This window comes from Helianthus annuus, chromosome 14 (genome assembly GCF_002127325.2).
Source record: "Helianthus annuus cultivar XRQ/B chromosome 14, HanXRQr2.0-SUNRISE, whole genome shotgun sequence".
Taxonomy (NCBI): domain Eukaryota; kingdom Viridiplantae; phylum Streptophyta; class Magnoliopsida; order Asterales; family Asteraceae; genus Helianthus; species Helianthus annuus.
Genome location: NC_035446.2, coordinates 116,025,558 through 116,050,606, shown reverse-complemented (window position 1 = coordinate 116,050,606; position 25,049 = coordinate 116,025,558). Strand labels below are relative to the sequence as shown.

At 37.7% G+C, this 25,049-nt stretch overlaps 1 long non-coding RNA gene across 1 annotated transcript; it reads right to left on the bottom strand.

Moving 5' to 3' along the window:
* Positions 1 to 7,890: 7,890 nt before the first annotated feature.
* Positions 7,891 to 10,396, bottom strand: LOC110905797. Its single transcript, XR_002573425.2, has 3 exons — positions 10,116 to 10,396; positions 8,451 to 8,516; positions 7,891 to 7,976 (listed from the first exon to the last, which is right to left on the bottom strand). It is a non-coding gene; the product is annotated as an uncharacterized LOC110905797 (long non-coding RNA).
* Positions 10,397 to 25,049: the final 14,653 nt, after the last annotated feature.

Here is a 25,049-nt window from a genome sequence, read left to right as displayed (position 1 = left end):
GTGTGGCGCGCTTCCATAAGGGCAAAAAGGTAAATGTCCATATACAAAACACATCAAAGCCTGACTGAAACATATATACTTCCTAGAAAAAGCTCCCAAAACCAACATAAAACGCGAAACAACAAAAACTATGGCGTCGAAAGATCAAACCAGATCCAGAGGAAAAAAACATAGTGAGTTAACTTTGATTTACATTGGGCTAGTTTATGCTGCTTTGGCGTTCTAATTTAAAAAAAAAAATTTGCAGTTTCTACAAGGGGGAAGGGGAAGAGTCATCTGCTCCAAAACGCTAAAAAACGAACGAGCAACGAAAGAAGACAACAAGAGGAAATGGTACACAAATGTTACTTTTCGTGATGTAAAAACACACTTTCATACTTTGTTGCCAAAACGCCAAAATATGTATCGTTTGTTACTAAAGGCCACAACACATGAATCCTGTAATAGCTTTGTTACTAAACGCCAAAAAATGTATGGATTCTGTTATAAACGCCATTTAACTGTTATTGAGTTGTTCAACATCTATAATCATTGATTTATAAAACGCCATAAATGTATCATAGTTATGTTAAATTATACTATTAAAATGACATAAAATAAAACGCCATGAAATCATATTTTATAGGCGAAGAGAGGTTAAGATTGAGAATAAATGTGCATACTGGAAAGGCCCAAAACGCCAAAAAGAGAAAGGCATTAAGTCAGAATGTGGAGGTTGAGGAAGAACCATACCATGAGTTCAGTGGGGCTAGGATCTTGTCAAGAGTAAAACCTAAAAAATTGACTGGTTTGTTTATGAATCTAAACGAAAACCAAAGAAAGACAGTACACCAAATGGGTTTTGGTGCTACACTAAGCTTGAAAATAGACATCGTACCCACAATGCTTGCGTACTGGTTGGTTGAAAATTATAATGAAAAGACAAACACCCTAAATGTTGGCAACTGATGCGTGTTAGTGTATATATGTTTTAGGTATATATTTTAAGCCCTTTTTACACTTTTAGCCAAGTTTTAAATTTATAAAACACGATATTTACTAACACTAAACACACATATGGGCAAGTGCACCCATCATGGACGTACTATAGTGTTGGTAAGATACTGAGGTCATCCAAGGACACAAGAGCTTTTAGTATCGGTTTATCCTCAACGTCTAATCAAATCAAAATGAAAATAAAAATAAAAACAGATAGACAAGATGAATCACTTAGATCCGACTCGTGTGTTAGTGTAACCTTTGATTATTTCCGCACTTTTGCACTTGTTTAAAAGATTATCTTAGTTATTGTAGTAGGCCCATCTTTTGAAGGTGACGTTACCCTCAACCCAGTAGTTTGAGTCAGCAAGGATACAATCCTAAATGGTCGGATTATTGAAAGATAATTAATTAAGTTATTAATGCATAATGTGGTAGGCCCCTCTTTTGAAGGTGACGTTACCCTCAGCTAAGTAGTCTGAGTCAGCAGGGATACAGTCCTAAGTAGCTGGGTTAAAGTTTTAATAGTAGTTTAACTTATGAGGGGGTCAAAGAGTTTGGACCCCCGCCATCCAATACCCTTGGGTATTGAAGGAGGTCCTACTAAATTTGACCCAGGTCCTTTGCAGGATCTATACACTGAACAATGGCAAGACTCTTACCAAACCATTCCCTTAACCCCCGACCAGGTAGCCAACATATCTCCATATAGACCGTGGAGATAGGAATGGTGAAAATCTTTTATTTTATATAGACAGTAAAATAATGCCAAGACACCACGGACAAACGATAAGGAAGAATCACCTTCAACATAAGAAACTAGTAATTAAAGTCATTAATACAAAACCAATTAAAAAGTGCAAAAGATTAAAAATAAAAAGTATTACACTAAACACTTGTCTTCACCAAGTGATGTAAGAGACTTAGGCAAACAAGGCCTTTGATTGTCAAGAACTCTTACGATCAATCTTGGATCCCGAGACGACTCACACACTCTATGATGGACAATGGATGATGGTGGTGGATGATGGTGTTGTGATGGTGATGGGTGGTGGGTGAAGTGTGAGAGAGGTGGTGTGCCAAGGGATGAGTTGAAATGTGATGCGGGCCCAAGTGTGGAAGAGCGGGCCATCTTGTATTTGGAGGCCCAAGATCGCGTAACAAAAGGGGCTTCACTAAAATGGCTCTAACTTGGGCTACGGGGGTCTGTTTTGGGCGTGTGACCAGGCGAACGAACGGGAGAACGAGCTCTATCTTGCTGCAAACCGCCTATGGCGGTTTGGGTCATCGTCCAGGCCGAAAAACGCTTATTTCTATTAGTTTTTTCCATTTTTATGTTTTTTCAAGTATTTTGGGCATTTTGTTTTTGGGCTTGTGTTTGGCCCGTTGTCTTTTTTAGGCCCATTTCGAATTTCTGTCTCTATTTATGTATTGCCCTAGTCATTTGAACAATCAGACTTGAATTTTGAGAAAACTGATTTTCACTTCAAATTATGTGCCCTTTGGGTTGAATTTTGGGGTTGGGGAAGAACTACACGGGTATTCGCAGAATCAACGTGTTTGATATTCAATATCGTACCACGCACTACATCAGTTGGTATCAGAGCCGAATTCCTGGCTCAAAATGCCTCCGAGGAGAAACAACAACAGGCCTCTCGATGAAGTGTATGAACGAGAGTTGGAGCAGCGACTTATGGCGAGAGTGGATGAGCGGTTGGATCAAGTGGTCGATCAGTTGACTGTCCGGATGGCCGACCTGATCAATCGTAGGAGGCAGAGACCCAATGACGGGTATGGTTCTGAACTTAGTAACCCATTTGGTGATGATTCGACTTCCGAAGACGAACGGGAGGGGCAACCAAGGGGTGAACGTGGAGGGGGTAACAGGCGTTGGGATTCTGGGATAAGAGTTGATATTCCGGAATTTGATGGGTCTAGTTTGAATCCGGAGGGGTTCATCGATTGGTTGGCTACCGTAGAGGAGGTGTTCGAGTACAAGGAGGTGCCTGAAAACAAGCGGGTGGCCTTGATCGCTACCAGGTTACGTGGTAGGGCCTCTGCGTGGTGGCAACAATTGAAATTAATACGGAATAGACTCGGGAAGTCAAGGATCATGACGTGGGCCAAGATGAAAAAGTGCTTGCGGTCCAACTTTTTGCCTCATAATTTTCAAAGGTTGATGTACCAGCGTCTGCAGAATTTGAAACAGGGGGCTAAATCGGTTGATGATTATACCACAGAATTTTACCAGTTGATTGCGAGGAATGATATTCAAGAACCAGAGGAGCAACTTGTTTCTCGGTATATTGGGGGTCTAAGGGTTCAAATCATGGAGTCCGTGAATCTTTTTGATCCGTTAACCATTCCTGAGGCACACCAACGGGCGTTGGCCTTTGAGAAGCAAAACCGTCGGGTGGGCGGTTCATTTACCCCTGCTGGGGGAAACGTTGGGTCAGGCAGTGGGGCACCTCGTGGCGGGCCTAGTTAGCAGAAGCCGGGGGGTAGCAATACCGGGCCTACTTCTAAGGGGGCTAGTAGTAGTGGTCCGAGATGTTTCAATTGTGGTGAGACGGGCCATCGTCAAGCTGAGTGTAAGAGGGCCGGTAAAAGACACTTGTTTGCTGAGTCTGAGGATGAACAGTATGAGGAATATGAAAATAACCCAGTGTATGATGAAGAAACTGAGTACGAAGAAGAGGTTGTGACCGGTGATGTTGGGGTGAACTTGGTGGTCAGGTGCTCTTGCTACACACCAAAGGCAGATGGGGATGACTGGCTGAATCACAACATCTTCCATTCAACATGTACCATTTTGGGGAAGGTTTGCACGTTTGTCATTGATTCAGGGAGTTGTGACAATCTGATTTCTGAAGAGGCAGTTCAAAATTTGGCCTTGAAGAAAGAGAGTCACCCGAAACCGTACAAGCTTCAATGGCTTAAAAAGGGAGGTGAAATGACGGTATCCAAAAGGGCACTTGTTTCAATTTCCATTGGGTCCACGTACAAGGATGATGTCGTGTGTGATGTGGTCCCTATGGACGCGTGTCACTTATTGTTGGGCAGACCTTGGGAGTACGAGCGTAATATATAACATAAAAGGGCGGTCCAATACTTATAGTTTTCTGTTTGGTGGTGTGAAGATCACTCTTGTTCCTAGCAAGCCTAAGCAGTTAGCCACGAAACAGTCGGGTACTCTGTTTACCATTAGTCAGTTTCAAGATGAGTTGGAGGAAGCAGACAATGTTTTTATTTTGATTGGGAAGCCTGTGGCCGAGGAAATCGACATTCCTGAATGTATGGTCCCGTTATTCGAGGAGTTTGTTGATGTTTTCCCAGATGATTTACCTGCCGGGTTGCCACCCCTACGAGACATCCAACATCACATTGATTTGGAACCGGGGTCCCAGCTACCCAATAAGCCCCATTACAGAATGAGTCCAAATGAGCATGACGAATTACGTCGGCAGGTTGAAGATTTAATTTCTAAAGGGTATGTTCGGGAAAGCATGAGTCCGTGTGCTGTTCCTGCTCTGTTGACTCCAAAGAAGGATGGGACATGGCGTATGTGTGTTGGCAGTCGTGCAGTCAACAAGATCACTGTGAGGTACAGGTTTCCTATTCCTCGACTTGATGATTTGCTTGATCAAATTAGCGGTGCCACTATTTTCACGAAACTAGACTTGAAGAGTGGGTATTACCAGATCCGACTCAGGCCTGGGGATGAGTGGAAAACCGCCTTCAAGACTCGTGAGGGGTTGTATGAATGGTTAGTGATGCCTTTTGGCTTGTCCAATGCCCCTAGTACGTTTATGCGGGTCATGAACCAGTTGTTTAGGCCCTTTATTGGCAAGTTTGTGGTGGTTTATTTTGATGATGTTCTTATTTATAGCCCTAATTTTGATGAGCATGTAAAGCATGTACGGCATGTTTTGACCTTGCTCCGAAGGGATAACCTGTATGCAGCCAAAAAGAAGTGTGTCTTTATGGTCCCTAAGGTCCTGTTTTTGGGGTATGTTGTTTCTGGTGACGGAATACAGGTGGATGAATCAAAGGTAGCGGCTGTTAAGCAGTGGCCAACCCCCACTACAATAACTGAAGTACGTAGCTTCCATGGTCTTGCTTCATTTTATAGACGGTTCATTCGAAATTTCAGTTCCCTTATGGCGCCCGTGACTGACTGCATGAAGGGAAAGACCTTTATATGGACTGAGGAGGCAGAATCAGCTTTTCAGTTAATCAAGGAAAAGCTTACATCAGCACCAATTCTAATTTTGCCAGATTTTTCTCGGGTTTTTGAGCTGCACACAGATGCCTCGTGGGGTGGTATTGGGGCAGTCCTAAGTCAAGGGGGGCGTCCAGTGTCCTATTTCAGTGAGAAGTTGACTGGGCCAAAGTTGCGTTATAACACTTATGATCTTGAATTTTATGCAGTAGTCCAGGCTGTGAAACATTGGCGTCATTATCTGTTTCACAAGGAGTTTGTTTTATTTACAGACCATGATTCATTGAGGCATATCCGCAGTCAAGATAAAGTGTCACATAAACATGCCCGGTGGATGGTTTTCTTGGAAAAGTTTACTTTTGTTGTGAAGCATAAGTCTGGGATTTCGAATCGTGTGGCAGATGCCTTGAGCAGAAGGAGTAGCCTGCTTGTTTCTATGAGAGTTGTTGTACCCGGGCTAGACAATCTCATGGAACAGTTTTCAACAGATCCATATTTTTCTGTCATTTTGTAGGATGTGCAGTTTGGGAAGAGGACAGATTTTCTTATGCATGACAGTTTTCTTTTTAAGGAAAATCAATTATGTATTCCTAATTCCAGCCTCCGCCTTCAAAAAATTAAAGAACTGCATGGTGAAGGGCATGTGGGTAGAGACCGTACTTTACGATTGGTGCAGTCTTCTTATTTTTGGCCTACTATGCGGAGGGATGTTGACCGGTTTGTTAGACGTTGCAGGATCTGTCAAGTTTCAAAAGGCATAGCTATGTGTTGGGGTTACCCCGTACTCAGCGTGGTAATGATTCGATCTTTGTAGTGGTGGACCAGTTTTCTAAAATGGTGCACTTTATTCCTTGCAAGAAGACAACAGATGCAGTTAATGTGGCTCAGTTGTTCTTTCGAGATATCTATCGTTTGCATGGTTTGCCATCCTCTATAGTTTCTGATCGGGATACTCGTTTCTTGAGTCACTTTTGGCGCAGTTTATGGAAGATGGTGAACACTCAGCTCAATTTTAGCAGTGCTTACCACCCACAAACTGATGGGCAGACAGAGGTTGTTAATCGATCACTTGGTAATCTTTTACGGTGTCTTGTGGGTGATCATGTGAAGTCGTGGGATCAAAAGCTTTGTCAAGCTGAGTTTGCTCATAATCATGCTGTTAATAGAAGTACTGGGTTTAGTCCGTTTGAGGTGGTCTATTCTGCTAAGCCTCGGGGTCCTCTTGATTTGATGTCACTTCCTACCCCAGGTTCTGTTCCCAAGAAGGTGCAAGATTTTGTGGTTGGGTTACATGATGTTCATAAAGCTGTGCAGGATAACTTGGCCAACGCTAACTCAAAGTACAAGCAAGCTGCAGACCAAAAGCGTAGGCAAGTTGATTTTGAAGAGGGTGACTTTGTTTGGGCCATTTTGACCAAGGATCGTTTTTCAGTGGGGGAGTATAATAAATTGTCAGCCAAGAAGATTGGGCCAGTTGAGATTGTGCAGAAGATAAATTCTAATGCCTATCGTCTGAAGTTACCAAGCCACATTCGTTGTTCCGATGTTTTCAATGTCAAACATTTGCTGCCTTTTCATGGGGATTCGTCTGATGATGAGGTTGCTGCGGATTCGAGGTCGAATTTTGTCTACCCAGGAGGGAATGATGCGGGTCCAAGTGTGGAAGAGCGGGCCATCTTGTATTTGGAGGCCCAAGATCGCGTAACAAAAGGGGCTTCACTAAAATGGCTCTAACTTGGGCTACGGGGGTCCGTTTTGGGCGTGTGACCAGGCGAAACGAACGGGAGAACGAGCTCTATCTTGCTGCAAACCGCTTGGGTCATCTTCCATGCCGAAAAAACGCTTATTTCTATTAGTTTTTTCCATTTTTATGTTTTTTCAAGTATTTTGGGCATTTTGTTTTTGGGCTTGTGTTTGGCCCGTTGTCTTTTTTAGGCCCATTTCGAATTTCTGTCTCTATTTATGTATTGCCCTAGTCATTTGAACAATCAGACTTAAATTTTGAGAAAACTGATTTTCACTTCAAATTCTGTGCCCTTTGGGTTGAATTTTGGGGTTGGGGAAGAACTACACGGGTATTCGCAGAAACAACGTGTTTGATCTTCAATATCGTACCACGCACTACATCAAAATGGCTCCAAGCACTCTTATTTATAGGCTGAACAGAAGCCTGGGCACAGCCCCGTGCCCGCTGGGCACGGCCCCGTGTCCATCTGACACTCTCTCTCTCTCTTCATTAATTGTAATTCGCAATTACTATAAATGCGCCTGCAACATTCTGACCACGCCACCGTGTCCGCTGGGCACGGCCCCGTGGTGGGCAGTAGAAGCTTCTATAGGTTTGTCTTTTCTGCTGCTTCTTTTGCACGGCCCCGTGCTCGCTGAGCACGGGGCGTGTTCAGTCTTCTGATTTCTTTGTTTTGCTTGGGAAGCTGCTGTCACACCCTGCTCGTAGCGGAAGCGCGAGGTGTGATCTGTTGGTTATCATTGCATAATGATATAAGTAAACATACTAAATGAATAAAACATACTCCATTGCCATTACCATAATTGCTCAAAAGATGCGCAACATACATTAAGTTTATAATTTACAAACCATTCAAAGAAACTAAGTTGTTATTATTTCATACATTCAAAACGAAAATTTTAAACACTAAGTCTTTATCCACTATATCACCGCAAAGCGGCAGTATAATAGATAAACCCTTCAAAAGATGGCACGGAGTCTTGATACTTGTTTCCCGAATTAGAATCCCTGACAAGGTCCACTAATTCCCTGAAATACATGTTTAAGTAGAAAAATCAACAAAGGTTGAGCGAGTTCATGCAGTTTAGTTATGTATGATACACCCGAAAAATGTAAAATGTATTTGTATTTGAATCAAATATAGTATGAAAAGCGTCAATGAAATCGTGATCATTAATGTTTTGCAAGGACATTAATATGTGTGACGAATTAGGAAGCAAACCAACCCTAGACGATTTTAATTGTATCGACACCATGTCGTAGGGAAACAAACGCACTCCTAGGTAAATGAATGACCATGAGTGGGGCTCGCCAAAACCCATTAGATCTAACCCTTTGTTCCTTGGTCCAAACTGGATTAATGGTGCTTTAGGTATGGCCCTAATTTCACACATGATCTAAGGTGTTTCATTCCTTGACTTATCATACTTATTGTACATGTATTTTCCCCGATAGTTGTAAAGCTTGAAAAACATTTAAAATGAAAAGGGGATATGAACTCACAGTATCGCTTCAGTGAGTAGAAGTAAATATGATTTCACGTACGGTAGTCCTGAACAGTATTGCGACCTACAATCGTTGTTATATTTTGTTAGACACTTCGGTCTTTGTAAATAACTTGAGTACAAGTCTTATGTCTTAATTATGTGTAAGACTTGTATGTCTTTTTTGTTTAACCGTTATATATATATTTTTTTCCAAATACATATATGTAAGTAATCGTGTATCTGGTATGTCATATAGTCGGATCTAGTTCCCTTGAATTCATGTTTAGTAGTAATTAATCGTATACTTGTATTTCATTACAAGTTATGTCATTGGGCCTAAATAGTGTTGGGTTTAAATAGTGTTGGGCTTTAAATAGTGTTGGGCTTTTGGGCCCATAAGTTTGGTATTGGGCTTGGCCCATGAGTTATTTGCTATTGGGCTTAGCCCAAGTATTTAGTTTAAGCCCAATATAATTTAATAAAAAAATATAAGCCCATTTTATATAAATATTTAGCCCAAAAGATAAGTCTTTCATTTTAATAAAAATAATTTTATAAAAAATTTCTAATTATACTTTTTAGATAATAAAAACATAATGCTTTTTATAAGTTTTCCAAAATGTCTGAAGTTTGGTAATGGTAACGTAAATTTTGTGTTTGTGTCGAAAGATCGTCTAGATGTCGTATTAAGTCCTCAGATGGGTAAGATGTCCATAAGTTCGTTCGTCGTCCGTTTTGTCCATAATTTATGTCCGATCGTTCGTAATGTCCGTAATATGTCTTTAAGGCGTATTTATATGAAATTTGGTAAGACTTGAATTCTAAAGTCTTTTTGAGTTTGTTATCACCATTTTAATCAAGTTCTTATCTTTGATATATATAACTAATACACAAATTACTACATATCACATAACTTGTTAAAATGAACAAATATATATTTTCTCAAAATATATAATTATCTAATCTTTTCTTTTTATAAAAAGTTTTCTTTTATATCTTTGTAAATCCTGGAAAGATTTAACTAAAAATGATAGTTTTTATATCATATAGTTTTTAAGAAAATTTTGCCATATCACCTTTGTTTTAATCACTTTGCCATGTTTAATAAACATATCTTTTTCTTTTCAAATCAACATCACAATTTACTCATAACTTTTATAAACAAGATACATAAACTTTATAACAAGATTTATAACATAATCTTATCAAGATGATCTCAAAATCATGTAGGGTCTTGAACTTGCTTACAACATATGTTAACTAGTTCAAAAACCTAGTTTACTTCTAGTTTTTACAACTTTTATAAAAATCTCATGTTGTATGTTACTTTTTATACTCTTGTAAAAAGTCTTGTTTTTATTTAAAAACATTAAATACTTTAATTACACCACAGATTTTGATCATCCAATATATAAAAAAAACTTTAACATGTTTATGTATACTTGTTAGATCATATTTTTAGAATATCATCTAACAAGTTATACATGTCTTAATCATCTCAACAAGATCAAATATTTAAAATAACAAACCTTAATCACAACATAAACAAACATAGATATCATGATTTGTATTTTTGCTTCTTTGTATTTTCATACTATTATTTATGATTATTTTGTTTTTACTAGTTATAATAATAATCATAACATAAGTAAGAAAAATAAATATAAAGTTAGAAGCTCACTTCTAGCTCTAGGCTAGGGATGATCTAAAAGAGCTTATGATCCAAAGAAGATGAAGATCTTGTTGTTAGAAGACTCTTGGATGGATGAAAAGGCTTGATTTAACTTGCAAATACTTTATATCTTCTTAATTTCCATGAAAATCCATGTGGTTTATAAGAAAGATGAATATGATGGAAGGGTTTTTCTATGGTGTTCTTGGTAGGTTGATGAAGATATGAAGGTGTTTGAGAGAATTTGTGTGTGTTTGAAAAGGTGTAAAAGATTTGTAGTGTGTGTAAGTGATTTATGAAAAGTGTTATAACAATGACACCACATAACTAACTCTTACACTTATGTTAATACCATGCCAACACATACTCCACTTCATCATCTAGATAATCATTCAATTAAAAAAATAAAAAGAACAAATAGTGGGGTGCCCACTTGGACGAAAATTCAGCAAAAAGAAAAGAACTTGCTGAATTTAAAAAAAAAAAAAAAACTTGTTTTAACTAGAAGCTTTTAAGCATTTTAAGAACTTTGACATTTTATATAAAAATATGTACAAGGTTTTAAGCCTTCATATTTTAAAGTAGTGTGACACTAGTTAAAACTAGTTCACTGAAATTTTTAGTTTGTAATTCGGGTGAAAAAGTCGGTTCGGGTCCTGTACCGGGTTAAATACTGACACCGTGTTTTGTTTAGACAAATACATAACAAAAATTTATTTTTGTACTTGTTTTATTATCCAAATATTTAATCCAACTTTTTGGACTAAAAATTTTATTATTTTTGACACGTTTCCGGTACCGGCTTTGTTGACTGACAGTTTATTGAACGAGCCGTGCAACTTAACGCAAAAAGATTCAATTGCGGATTTTGTGTCGTTTTTACTACTCATTATATTATTTATGTCAAATAATATTTATTTTTGGGTTTTTCAGATAGTTACGGTTTCGTTCTGCGGAATGCTGTATATTTCCGCACGATTTCTGTATTTTTCTGCGGACTTGAACAATTTGGTTTTTAATTGGAATTTTGTAAATAATACAGCACATATAAATTTTTGGACAAAACTTTTTATAAAATATTTGTGTAGACATAACTGTATGTCATGTTTTCATTGTGTCAGACTGTACCGCGACTAGTGCTGACAAGTATCGTTTATTCGCGTTCCTATTGTTAGTCTAGGATATTGTTTCTAATCGCTTCGGATTCATTATCATAATTCACTATGATTTTTGTAATTCCTTGACTCTCAAGACTTTAATTAATTAGAATTAAGTCAAATATGCGAAAAATAATAGTTAAAATAGTTGTTCAAGTTATACGGAATTACCGGAATTTTGCCGTTTGTCACATTCTCCCCTTGTTATTTAGAATTTTGTCTCGAAATTCGAGCTTTGTGGTTATTTGTAGGAGTCTTCGGAAACAGGTGAGGATATTTTGCTTTCATTTGGTCTTCACGTTCCCAAGTATACTCAGGTCCGTAACAAGAGTTCCAACGAACTTTTACCAACTTGATACGACTTCTTCGTGTTTTCTGAACCTTCCAGTCCGTGACCTCAACAGGTTCTTCGGTGAATTGGAGTTTGTCGTCAATGTGAATTTCATCCGCAGGGATGATAACGGTATCTTGTGTTCGACTCTTTCTAAGATTCGACACATGAAACGTGTGGTGCACACTGCTAAGTTCATCTGGTAACTTCAACTTGTAGGCAATAGTGCCAATCTTTTCTAAGATTTCAAATGGTCCAATGTAACGTGGGTTTAGCTTTCCACGCCAACCGAACCTCGCTACGCCTTTCCAAGACGAGACTTTCAACAAGACTTTGTCTCTGACCTCGAAATATAATGGCTTCCGCCTCTTGTCTGCGTAACCCTTTTGTCGATCACGAGCCGTCTTTATACGATCTCGGATCTAAAAATTTTTATCCGTAGTCTCTTGGACTAGTTCCGGACCAATTAATTGTCTATCGCCTGTTTCCGCCCAACATAGCGGAGAGCGACACCTTCGACCATAAAGAGCTTCAAACGGTGCAACTTGTATACTAGTATGGTAGTTGTTACTGTAGGAAAACTCAACCAAAGGTAAATGAGTATCCCAATTTCCGCCTAAATCCATAACACACGCCCGAAGCATATCTTCGAGTGTTTGGATTGTCCGTTCGCTCTGGCCGTCAGTTTGTGGGTGAAAGGTCGTACTTAGATTTAAACGAGATCTAAAGGCCTGTTGGAATGACTTCCAAATTCTTGAAACAAAGCGACCGTCTTGGTCTAAGATGGTTGAAATAGGCACTCCATGACGAGCCACTATTTCCTTGAAATAGGGTTCCGCTAGTTTCTCTGTACTATCCTTCTCCCGAATCGGTAAGAAGTGTGCGGACTTTGTTAATCTATCGATGATTACCCAAATCATATCGTGACCTCTTGGGGTCCTGGGTAACTTCGTAGTTAAGTCCATCGATATTTGTTCCTATTTCCAAACAAAAATCTCGGGTTGTCGTAGCAAGCCCGAGGGTTTCTGATATTCGGCTTTGACTTTCGTGCAAGTCAAGCATTTTCCGACATAAGTCGCGATATCACTTTTGAGGTTAGGCCACCAATAGTACTCTTTCAAATCCTGGTACATTTTATCCGATCCAGGATGAATCGAGTATTTAGACCTATGTGCTTCCTCAAAAATAACATCTTGAAGGCCTCCAAAGAGTGGAACCCAAATTCGACCCATAAGGTATAAAGTTCCATATTCTTTTGGCACTAATTTTTTTTCCATGCCTCGAAGTGTTTCAGCTTGAATATGCTCTTCCTTGAGCGCTTCTTGTTGTGCATTATGAATCCGAGTGGTAATATCTGTGTGAATTGTCATTTCAAATGCTCGGACTCTTAGTGTTTTAACTCGCTCCTTGCGGCTCAAGGCGTCAGCTACTACATTCGCCTTGCCCGGATGGTACTTGATTTCACAATCATAATCGTTTAACAATTCAACCCAACGTCGTTGACGCATATTTAATTCTTTTTGGTTGAATATATGTTGTAGACTTTTATGATCCGTGAAAATAGTACATTGAGTACCATATAGATAATGTCGCCATATCTTCAAAGCAAATACCACTGCGCCTAATTCAAGGTCGTGAGTGGTATAGTTCTTTTCGTGAACTTTTAGTTGGCGAGACGCATACGCGATAACTTTTTCACGTTGCATGAGTACGCAACCCAAACCTTGATGCGAAGCATCACAGTATACAACAAAATCATCGGTACCATTGGGTAATGATAAAATTGTAAAATGCTATGCACCAATCTTAAGAATAAGTTGTAATGCTATTTCTTGTTTTTCGATTGGGGCGAATTTATTGTCTTTATCCAAAAAATATGTCGGGCCCTGGTTGGAATCTTGGGCACTTCCCAATTCTCATTTGCTTCAATCTTAGTTGAGTCTACTTGAATGCCTTTCTTGTTTACTACATGCCTGAGAAATTGTACCTCGCGAATCCAAAATTCGCACTTGGAAAATTTCGCGTATAGTTTCCCCTTCTTTAGTAGCTCCAAAATGGTTCTCAAATGTTGTTCGTGTTTATCAGTCGATCGTGAGTATATTAATATGTCGTCAATAAATACTATGACATTTGTCGAGGTACGACTTGCACACACGATTCACTAAATCCATGAAGATCACTGTTGCTTTTGTTAAACCGAAAGGCATAACGAGAAACTCGTAATAACTATAATGACTTTTAAAAGCCGTTTTCGGTATGCTTTCCGCCGTTTTCGGTATGCTTTCCTCATGAATTCATAACTGATGATACTCCGATCGTAAGTCTATCTTAGAGTAGAAGCTAGAACCTTTCATAAAACATTTGAGTTAGTTAGAAATTCATTTGTAACATGGTTTAGAAATATGAATTTTCATTCATCAAAATGTTGTGCACTTTTGCAAAACATTCATGTCCTTCCACTCCCAAAACCTTTATAAAGATGTATAATGGTAAAGAGTGGGGGTTATGAACTCACAACATCCTTATTCGGTCAACTACAAGGTTCAAAAGGTGCTAATCGATATGAAGATCTGGCTATGGGTGTGGCTCCCGTTACCAAGTCAATGTGAAACTCGACTTGTCGATATGGTGGTAGTTCTGGCAAGTCTTCAGGAAAGACTTCAGGGAATTCTTTTAACACAGGAATATCTGTCATCTGAGGCCCATCGGCCTTCTTGTCGATAGCAAGTGCTAGAAAGGCAATACAACCTTTCCGTAAGCACTTTTGTGCCTTCATGCAATTTATGGTCCGCAATGATGTGTTGCGCTTCTCTCCATGGATAACAAGTGTATCTTCGTTCGGTAGTGGTAAGCGAATGATCTTCTCATGACAGAAGACTTTGGCTCGATTATAGGGTAGTCAATCCATGCCAACCACTACGTTAAAAATACCCAACTCAATGGGTAAGAGATCGATATGAAATTTCTGCTCCAGACTCGGCTAGTTTACCGTTTGCCAATTCTATAGAATGAGGAGACGTCTAGCTTACTTGACTCTAGGCCAAGTACATTTTGAATTCTATGTAGTAAGGACTTCCATGTACAGATGTAGAGGACAACCCAATCCCTATGTTTAGATGTAGGATAACCCAATCCCTATGTTTAGATGTAGGATAACCCAATCCCTAATTGTAGCTAGGACAATCCCGTCACTAGCCATGAAACTATGCATGTGAAATGTTGAGATAAAGCTAAAAATCGGCAATGGTAACAAATAATATAGATGTGAAATGTTGATTGATAGGATTCGTACCGGTGACCCTTAATGATTTGACATGTCTCAGCTAATTCCCCATTAGCTAACTTGATATAGTAATGTGTGTTGATATAGTAATGTGTGTCCAACATGACTCTAATTCGAGTATATGCTTAACATTTAAAGACACTAGCTAAGCTCGGTGTTGGTATTAAAAGAATTGATACATGATGATCGTAGAGCGTACGTACTCATGACTTCATTGGGATTTTGTGGAGTATTCATAGTTCTAACCACACACACACTTATTCACTAGCTTGATCCCTTCTTAAGTATTATATTCTTACTAGTCTTTGTTTTTGCGCCCGGTTTTAGCACACTGCTACTCTTGGCTCTTTTGCAATTGCCCTCATGATGAACGTCTCACTTGTCGCATTTAGGATTTCGGCAAGTTATCAGCATACATCCTGGTGACAAAATCGTTTATGGCAGCGATTGCCTTCATTTCTCTCATGGCGAGTTATTTTTTGAGTGATCGAGGTAGGGAGGGATGATGCGGTCATGCTTCGGGTCTCCGAGGCTAAACCCGAAATATAACACTCTGTGTATTTGAATTCGGGTGTTACCCAGTATGGAACAACCCTTGAGAGACCGTGAAAGCATCAAGTGTAACCATCAACATTGGCTCCAGTTATGATCGAGTTCTTTTATAAAATCATATGAAAATAGATATGAAAATCAGATGATATAAAAGAATGATGTATGGTTAAATAAATAACCAATAGAAATGTAGTGTATAAATATATCATGTTTTGAAATAGAATATTATGACTTGCGTAACAATGTCATGTATAAACCATGTCTTGTGTAAAAGGAATGGTTTTTAACACATAACTTTTGACTTAAACATTTGTTTCTTTTGGCGCCATGATCTTTTTCATTTTAATACACACTATTAAAAGAATCTACGCATATATTTGGATAAATATTGTCTATCATGTGCCCCAGAATGAAGAATGCAATCAATCGGTCATGGAAACCTCAAGACCACATTGTTCATACATGTTTGAATAAATGATAATGTAGATAACCAAAACCAAAAGGTGTAATGCCTCTTGCGTGTATTGGTTATATGTCTAAAAAAAACAAATTCGTTGAGGAGGGGAAACCAACCAGTGGTCTTCGTCCATATAATATGTTTTCCCTACTCTATGGACCTCGATCGTCCTAAGTAGAGAAAATCCTTTGTCTTACATGTCCATGTGACAATTATGGTAATAGTGCTTGAGTTTCACGAGCTCTAGCAAGATTATTAGAATCTCCAAAAAGGTCGAATAGAATGCAATGAGGGAGTTGCAGCATGTTTCATGCCATACCCTTCCTTGGGAAAAGACAAATGTCAAGCGACGGAATTTATTGTATCATTTCCAATAAATATGATAAGGTGGAATATGATAAGGTAAGGTAAGGTAAGGTAAAGTAGGGTAAAGTGTCATAGAAACCATGGAACCAACCCATGTTCAAGAATTTCGAGAATGTTGAGGAAAATCCTCCATGAGTGGCTAACAAGTTTTGTTTGTTTAAATGACTAGTCTCAACTGAATCGTGATATAGATCGAATGTTGAGTGTGAACGAATAAGTGTCGTCTTCCTGTATTGTATTGTATTGTATTGTATTGTAGGGTGTTATACTAACCACCTCAGTTCGTGTTCTAATAGATAAGAAAAATTGAATCTCAAGTAATAACTTAAGAATTTTGAATGAATAGTGATCCTTAGCTTAACCCGCAGAGTCCACCAGAATTCCCATGCACTACAAGTTGTTATTACGTTGGCCACCGTAATAATAAATTGCATTGCATGGTCACCCTAGCGTTCTCTCGTACGAAGCAGCCGATCAGTAAGAGAGGAAACACTATTGTCAATATACCTTCAACATCGGAGGGACCTTCGTGATAGCTCACGTGTCAACGTTCGTTGTCATTACTCACAGAACGGCACTGCGTTAAATGAAATAGAAATGCAAAGAATCTGTAACAATAACAACTGAAGGGGTACCTTCAAGATGAGTACTTCATCTTCTTTGTAGGGACAAGAGTATATCAACCTTGATTGGTATGAGTCACTGGGATCTCGTCCCACTAATGGAGTTGTTGTCCAAGGTTACCACCTCCGCCTCGTCGTCATTATCATGGTCAGGCATGTCAGCATTCGCGAGAAAGCAACCATATTTTACGGAATTAAGTTTAAGATTTCACTTGGGAATCATGTTCGCCATAAACTCCGTAGTAGACATGAGGTCGATATTTTCATCGTGTGAGTAAAGAATAATAATAGAGTTTGAAGTCAAAGGTATTTTGTTCTTGGCAAAATATTTTGTACAACACATATATAAATAAATCATATATATATATATATAATCACATGAAATCCTATCTAACAAGGATTTCTATCTTGCATAAGTTGAATTTGTATATGCTTAACGTGTAAAGTGTTTATGATGTGTAAACTGATAATGTAATGTGTCTATCATGTATAAGCACTGATAATGTAATGTATTGTAGGCACATAGTCTATTAATGTAATGCGCCTATCTCTCATAGACTTCACCCATGGAAATGTCCTTGCTTGGTTTTTATGAAATGAATTTTTGTTTGTAGTGGACCTTGAAAAATGTTTATGCAATGAAAACTTTTCGTTCTTGTATAAATTTTTTTTTCGTGAGAGGTTCCTAGTGATTGTAGACTAGACTCGAGAAAGAATCCTGGTTCACTACAATCAAAGCTCTGATACCAATCTGTCACACCCTGCTCGTAGCGGAAGCGCGAGGTGTGATCTGTTGGTTCTCATTGCATAATGATATAAGTAAACATACTAAATGAATAAAACATACCCCATTGCCATTACCATAATTGCTCAAAAGATGCGCAACATACATTAAGTTTATAATTTACAAACCATTCAAAGAAACTAAGTTGTTATTATTTCATACATTCAAAACGAAAATTTTAAACACTAAGGCTTTGTCCACTATATCACCGCAAAGCGGCAGTATAATAGATAAACCCTTCAAAAGATGGCACGGAGTCTTGATACTTGTTTCCCGAATTAGAATCCCTGACAAGGTCCACCAATTCCCTGAAATACATGTTTAAGTAGAAAAATCAACAAAGGTTGAGCGAGTTCATGCAGTTTAGTTATGTATGATACACCCGAAAAATGTAAAATGTATTTGTATTTGAATCAAATATAGTATGAAAAGCGTCAATGAAATCGTGATCATTAATGTTTTGCAAGGACATTAATATGTGTGACGAATTAGGAAGCAAACCAACCCTAGACGATTTTAATTGTATCGACACCATGTCGTAGGGCAACAAACGCACTCCTAGGTAAATGAATGACCATGAGTGGGGCTCGCCAAAACCCATTAGATCTAACCCTTTGTTCCTTGGTCCAAACTGGATTAATGGTGCTTTAGTTATGGCCCTAATTTCGCACATGATCTAAGGTGTTTCATTCCTTGACTTATCATACTTATTGTACATGTATTTTCCCCGATAGTTGTAAAGCTTGAAAAACATTTAAAATGAAAAGGGGATATGAACTCACAGTATCGCTTCAGTGAGTAGAAGTAAATATGATTTCACGTACGGTAGTCCTGAACAGTATTGCGACCTACAATCGTTGTTATATTTTGTTAGACACTTCGGTCTTTGTAAATAACTTGAGTACAAGTCTTATGTCTTAATTATGTGTAAGACTTGTATGTCTTTTTTGTTTAACCGTTATATATATATTTTTCCAAATACATATATGTAAGTAATCGTGTATCTGGTATGTCATATAGTCGGATCTAGTTCCCTTGAATTCATGTTTAGTAGTAATTAATCGTATACTTGTATTTCATTACAAGTTATGTCATTGGGCCTAAATAGTGTTGGGTTTAAATAGTGTTGGGCTTTAAATAGTGTTGGGCTTTTGGGCCCATAAGTTTGGTATTGGGCTTGGCCCATGAGTTATTTGCTATTGGGCTTAGCCCAAGTATTTAGTTTAAGTCCAATATAATTTAATAAAAAAATATAAGCCCATTTTATATAAATATTTAGCCCAAAAGATAAGTCTTTCATTTTTATAAAAATAATTTTATAAAAATTTTCTAATTATAATTTTTAGATAATAAAAACATAATGCTTTTTATAAGTTTTCCAAAATGTCTGAAGTTTGGTAATGGTAACGTAAATTTTGTGTCTGTGTCGAAAGATCGTCTAGATGTCATATTAAGTCCTCGGATGGGTAAGATGTCCATAAGTTCATTCGTCGTCCGTTTTGTCCATAATTTATGTCCGATTGTTCGTAGGGTCCGTAATATGTCTTTAAGGCGTATTTATATGAAATTTGGTAAGACTTGAATTCTAAAGTCTTTTTGAGTTTGTTATCACCATTTTAATCAAGTTCTTATCTTTGATATATATAACTAATACACAAATTACTACATATCACATAACTTGTTAAAATGAACAAATATACATTTTCTCAAAATATATAATTATCTAATCTTTTCTTTTTATAAAAAGTTTTCTTTTATATCTTTGTAAATCCTGGAAAGATTTAACTAAAAATGATAGTTTTTATATCATATAGTTTTTAAGAAAATTTTGCCATATCACCTTTGTTTTAATCACTTTGCCATGTTTAATAAACATATCTTTTTCTTTTCAAATCAACATCACAATTTACTCATAACTTTTATAAACAAGATACATAAACTTTATAACAAGATTTATAACATAATCTTATCAAGATGATCTCAAAATCATGTAGGGTCTTGAACTTGCTTACAACATATGTTAACTAGTTCAAAAACCTAGTTTACTTCTAGTTTTTACAACTTTTATAAAAATCTCATGTTGTATGTTACTTTTTATACTCTTGTAAAAAGTCTTGTTTTTATTTAAAAACATTAAATACTTTAATTACACCATAGATTTTGATCATCCAATATATAAAAAAAACTTTAACATGTTTATGTATACTTGTTAGATCATATTTTTAGAATATCATCTAACAAGTTATACATGTCTTAATCATCTCAACAAGATCAAATATTTAAAATAACAAACCTTAATCACAACATAAACAAACATAGATATCATGATTTGTATTTTTGCTTCTTTGTATTTTCATACTATTATTTATGATTATTTTGTTTTTACTAGTTATAATAATAATCATAACATAAGTAAGTAAGAAAAATAAATATAAAGTTAGAAGCTCACTTCTAGCTCTAGGCTAGGGATGATCTAAAAGAGCTTATGATCCAAAGAAGATGAAGATCTTGTTGTTAGAAGACTCTTGGATGGATGAAAAAGCTTGATTTAACTTGCAAATACTTTATATCTTCTTAATTTCCATGAAAATCCATGTGGTTTATAAGAAAGATGAATATGATGGAAGGGTTTTTCTATGGTGTTCTTGGTAGGTTGATGAAGATATGAAGGTGTTTGAGAGAATTTGTGTGTGTTTGAAAAGGTGTAAAAGATTTGTAGTGTGTGTAAGTGATTTATGAAAAGTGTTATAACAATGACACCACATAACTAACTCTTACACTTATGTTAATACCATGCCAACACATACTCCACTTCATCATCTAGATAATCATTCAATTAAAAAAAATAAAAAGAACAAATAGTGGGGTGCCCACTTGGACGAAAATTCAGCAAAAAGAAAAGAACTTGCTGAATTTTTTTTTTTAAAAAAAAAAAACTTGTTTTAACTAGAAGCTTTTAAGCATTTTAAGAACTTTGACATTTTATATAAAAATATGTACAAGGTTTTAAGCCTTCATATTTTAAAGTAGTGTGACACTAGTTAAAACTAGTTCACTGAAATTTTTAGTTTGTAATTCGGGTGAAAAAGTCGGTTCGGGTCCTGTACCGGGTTAAATACTGACACCGTGTTTTGTTTAGACAAATACATAACAAGAATTTATTTTTGTACTTGTTTTATTATCCAAATATTTAATCCAACTTTTTGGACTAAAAATTTTATTATTTTTGACACGTTTCCGGTACCGGCTTTGTTGACTGACAGTTTACTGAACGAGCCGTGCAACTTAACGCAAAAAGATTCAATTGCGGATTTTGTGTCGTTTTTACTACTCATTATATTATTTATGTCAAATAATATTTATTTTTGGGTTTTTCAGATAGTTACGGTTTCGTTCTGCGGAATGCTGTATATTTCCGCACGATTTCTGTATTTTTCTGCGGACTTGAGCAATTTGGTTTTTAATTGGAATTTTGTAAATAATACGGCACATATAAATTTTTGGACAAAACTTTTTATAAAATATTTGTGTAGACATAACTGTATGTCATGTTTTCATTGTGTCAGACTGTACCGCGACTAGTGCTGACAAGTATCGTTTATTCGCGTTCCTATTGTTAGTCTAGGAATTTTGCCGGGAGTGATGAGATGAACTTTTTATAAAATATTTGTGTAGACATAACTGTAAGTCAAATATGCGAAAAATAATAGTTAAAATAGTTGTTCAAGTTGTACGGAATTACCGGAATTTTGCCGTTTGTCACAGCTGCTGTCGGGAGGGTCGGCATATCACTTTTGTTCCTTTTCTTGTAATTATGTTGGATTTTGCTGTCTTTTTGCTTCTTTTGTTATTTTGAGCTCATTTAATCCTGAAAATACAAAAGGAAGACAAAAGCACACTTTTTCCAACATTAGTACTAAAAAAGGGTTAGCTTTAAGCCATTATTGATGTAATTTATATGTTGTATTTTGTGCACATCAAATACCCCCACACTTGAATTCTTGCTTGTCCTCAAGCAAAACTCTTTATAATGTGGCTTTATTCACTCCCAAATGGAATGGGTAGAAGAGAAGGTTTTTGGACTTGTCATAGAGTGTCGGGATTTTCCAAGATCGTCTAGGTTTTATTTTTATTTATTTACAATCCTATTCGTCATGATTTATTAAAAACATTTCATAAGATAAATTATTTATTAAGGCATAACATACCTCTTTAAAATTCCATTTATATACAAGTTCACATACCTCACGGGGGAAATCACTCACACTCGGCCGAAGGTGTATTTTTAGTGAATCACTCGAGAGCGGCATAGAACTTATTCCTACCATAAGCTTGCCAAGCAATCAATCCTCATCCTTTTTAACTTTATACCTTTGTAAATATCAAGAGGACTTTTTGGGTGAAGGGTTAGGCTTGGGTTAAAGGTGGGTGGTTGGGTTAGTGGTTAGTAGAAAAGGGCGAAAGGCATAAAAAGCGTCGGTTTTCGTAAAACATTTTGTTTTTGTGACTTTTTATTTTTAATGAAGTATTTATTCAAACAAGCCTTTGTTTGAGGAGCTTTGTTTGTTTATTTCCAACTTCATCATCATCATCATCATATATATATATATATATTTAGGGAAGTCACGCGAAAACCGAGCTTTGTTACTAAAATAAAAGGTTAAAAATGAAAAAGGGGTTTTGGTGGGTAAAAGGATTTTGGCTTAAGAAATGAAAAAGGTTTAGGCTCAAAGGGGTTAACTAGGGGGAATAATGGTGTTGAAAGAAAAAGGGTTAGTCCTAATGCCTCCATCATTTACTTACTTAGGGTTTAAGTTGGTAAGGACCGGGAATGAATTGTCATGGCAAGTTCTAGAGTCGTAAGAACCAAGCGGCTATTCACACAAGAAACGAAAAATGAGCATTTAGTGTGAAGATGTATATTTGTATGCTCAATAAAGGCTCAAAACTCACTTTTGTGGGAATGAGTTTTTATGTGATCAAGTATATATAATCAAATTTTAACTAAGTTTGTCATGCCGTTTCATAATTTTCTTATGTTGGTTCTTTTTATCACGACGCTATCGGTTGTAAATTTATAAAAATATAATCTTGTTAGAATTTGAATTCCCAACTTAAACTTAGACAAGTAAAAAAAATTGAAAATTTTTGAAAAAAAATTTGGGGTGATTAGCGGCTCCAATAGAGTTTTGTGTAAGGCTTGTTATTAGGACTTGCAAAATTCAAGGTTTTAGCATCCCCCCGACACTTAAATTACACATTGTCCTTAATGTGTCCCAAAAACAAGTTTTTAGGTTGACTGACTGTGTAAAATGGTGTTAAAAGCAAAATTTTATGTTACTGGCAGTCTGGACACGGCCCCGTGGTGACCGGGAACGGCCCCGTGTTCAGGTGCCAGTAACAAAATTAAAGAAAAGAAACAGAAGCCTGGACACGGGGGCGTGTTCAGCGAACACGGCCCGTGTCCAGTTACCTGAACTGGGCAATTTTCTACAGGATGTTCAGCACGGGGCCGTGTTGGCTGGATACGGCCCGTGCTGAGCTTACTGTAATGAAGAAATTGTTGTCGGATGGCCCTGTTTTTGTGCATGGGGCCATGTTTCTTGTTTCCCTTGTTTCCTTGACCATCCCGAGTGTGTTTTATTCCTGCAAATTAAAACTAAAAGATTAAACTAAACTAAGGATAGTTCCGCATAATGCCTCCGTGGTGCGCCACGTTTATAAGGGTCCTTGGCTAGACCCAAGGTGAGGTTATATGTTTTTCGAGCGGGATGTTTTGCATCCCATGTTGCACCGTCAGAGAGCATCTTCCAAACTCGAATCAATAACCTTCATGTAATTGACCGGGTCATCATCCTCTATTCTCTTCCCAACCCCGAACTTTACTTCATTATCCCCATATTTTAAAGTGAGTATTCCGTCATTCATGTCCACCACTGCTTGTGCGGTGGCTAGAAATGGCCTCCCTAGTATGAGGGGGACTTTGGTGTCTTCTTCTATATCAAGTATGACAAAGTCGGCCGGGTAGACGAAATTGTCGACCTTGACTAGTAGATTTTCAGCGACACCTTGCGGGAATTTGACGGATCGATCAGCAAGTTGTATGCTCATTTTTGCAGGACTTGTTTCTCCTAAGCCGAGTCTTTTGAACATTGATGCGGGCATGAGGTTAATGCTAGCCCCAAGGTCGGCTAGTGCATTACGAACGGGGGAGTCCCCGATCGAGCAAGGAATTGTGAAGCTTCCGGGATCAATTTTCTTTTGGGGGAGTTTGTTGAGTACGAGGGCGGAGCATTCTTCGCCTAAGTTAACTAATTGCAATGTTTCAATTTTCCTTTTATGAGTGAGGAAGTCCCTCATGAATTTTGAGTATTTAGGCATTTGGGTTAGGACGTCAATGAAAGGAATGTTGACATGCAATTGTTTTAGTAGACTTTCGAATTTTGCGAATTGCTCATTGGTCTTTTGACGGATTAACCTACCGGGGTACGGAACTGGAGGAGCCTTGGTAGGCTCTGGTGATGGAGGAGTAACCTTCTCTTGTTGGGGCGGTGATGCGACCTCCTCAGTAGGCGGTGGCCCTTCCGCGAGACCTAGGGTACGGTTCCGTAGAGTGATGAGATGAACTTGTGCCTTTGGGTTTGTTTCGGTATTACTTGGTAACGCGCCTTGCGGTCTCTCGGAGAAATTTTGGGCTAGTTGATTTATTTGTTTTTCGATGTTTTGTATACTAGCTTGTTGATTTCTAAAATTTGATTCTAATTGTAGAAACCTATCCGAGTTTTTCTTTTCAGTGTCGGAGATGAGGTGAGATATAGTATCTTCAAGCCTTTCTCGTCCACCTTGTTGTTGAGGGAAATTTTGTGACTCATTTCTTGGTTGTTGAAAGTTTGTTCGTTGATTTATGCTTTGTTGGTTACTACTATTGTCGGGTTCTCTCCAACCAAGGTTAGGGTGGTTACGCCATCCTTGGTTGTAGGTGCCCGTTGGAGGACCCGATGGCCTAGGTCTATTATCAATGTAGTTTACCGATTCTGGTTGGTCATCTGTTTCTTTCATACAACTCCAATTTTCATGTGGCCCACCACACCCTTCACAAGCCATAATCGAGACTGTTTTTGTCATATCTAACTTTTTAATTTTAGAAGAAAGGGCCTCGATTTGGGCTTGTAAAGAGGTGCTTTCATCAATCTTATGGGTGCCCGGGGCAATAGATTTATTGCCTCGGGGAGTGTGCCACTGAAAATTGGTTTGAGCAATTTCCTCAATTTGATTATATATTTCATGCGGGTCGCGGTTACCTAAAAGTCCCCCGGAGCTAGAGTCAAGTGTTTGTCTTGTGTGTGGCAACAACCCATTATAGAAAGTGGATACTTGTTGCCATATTGCA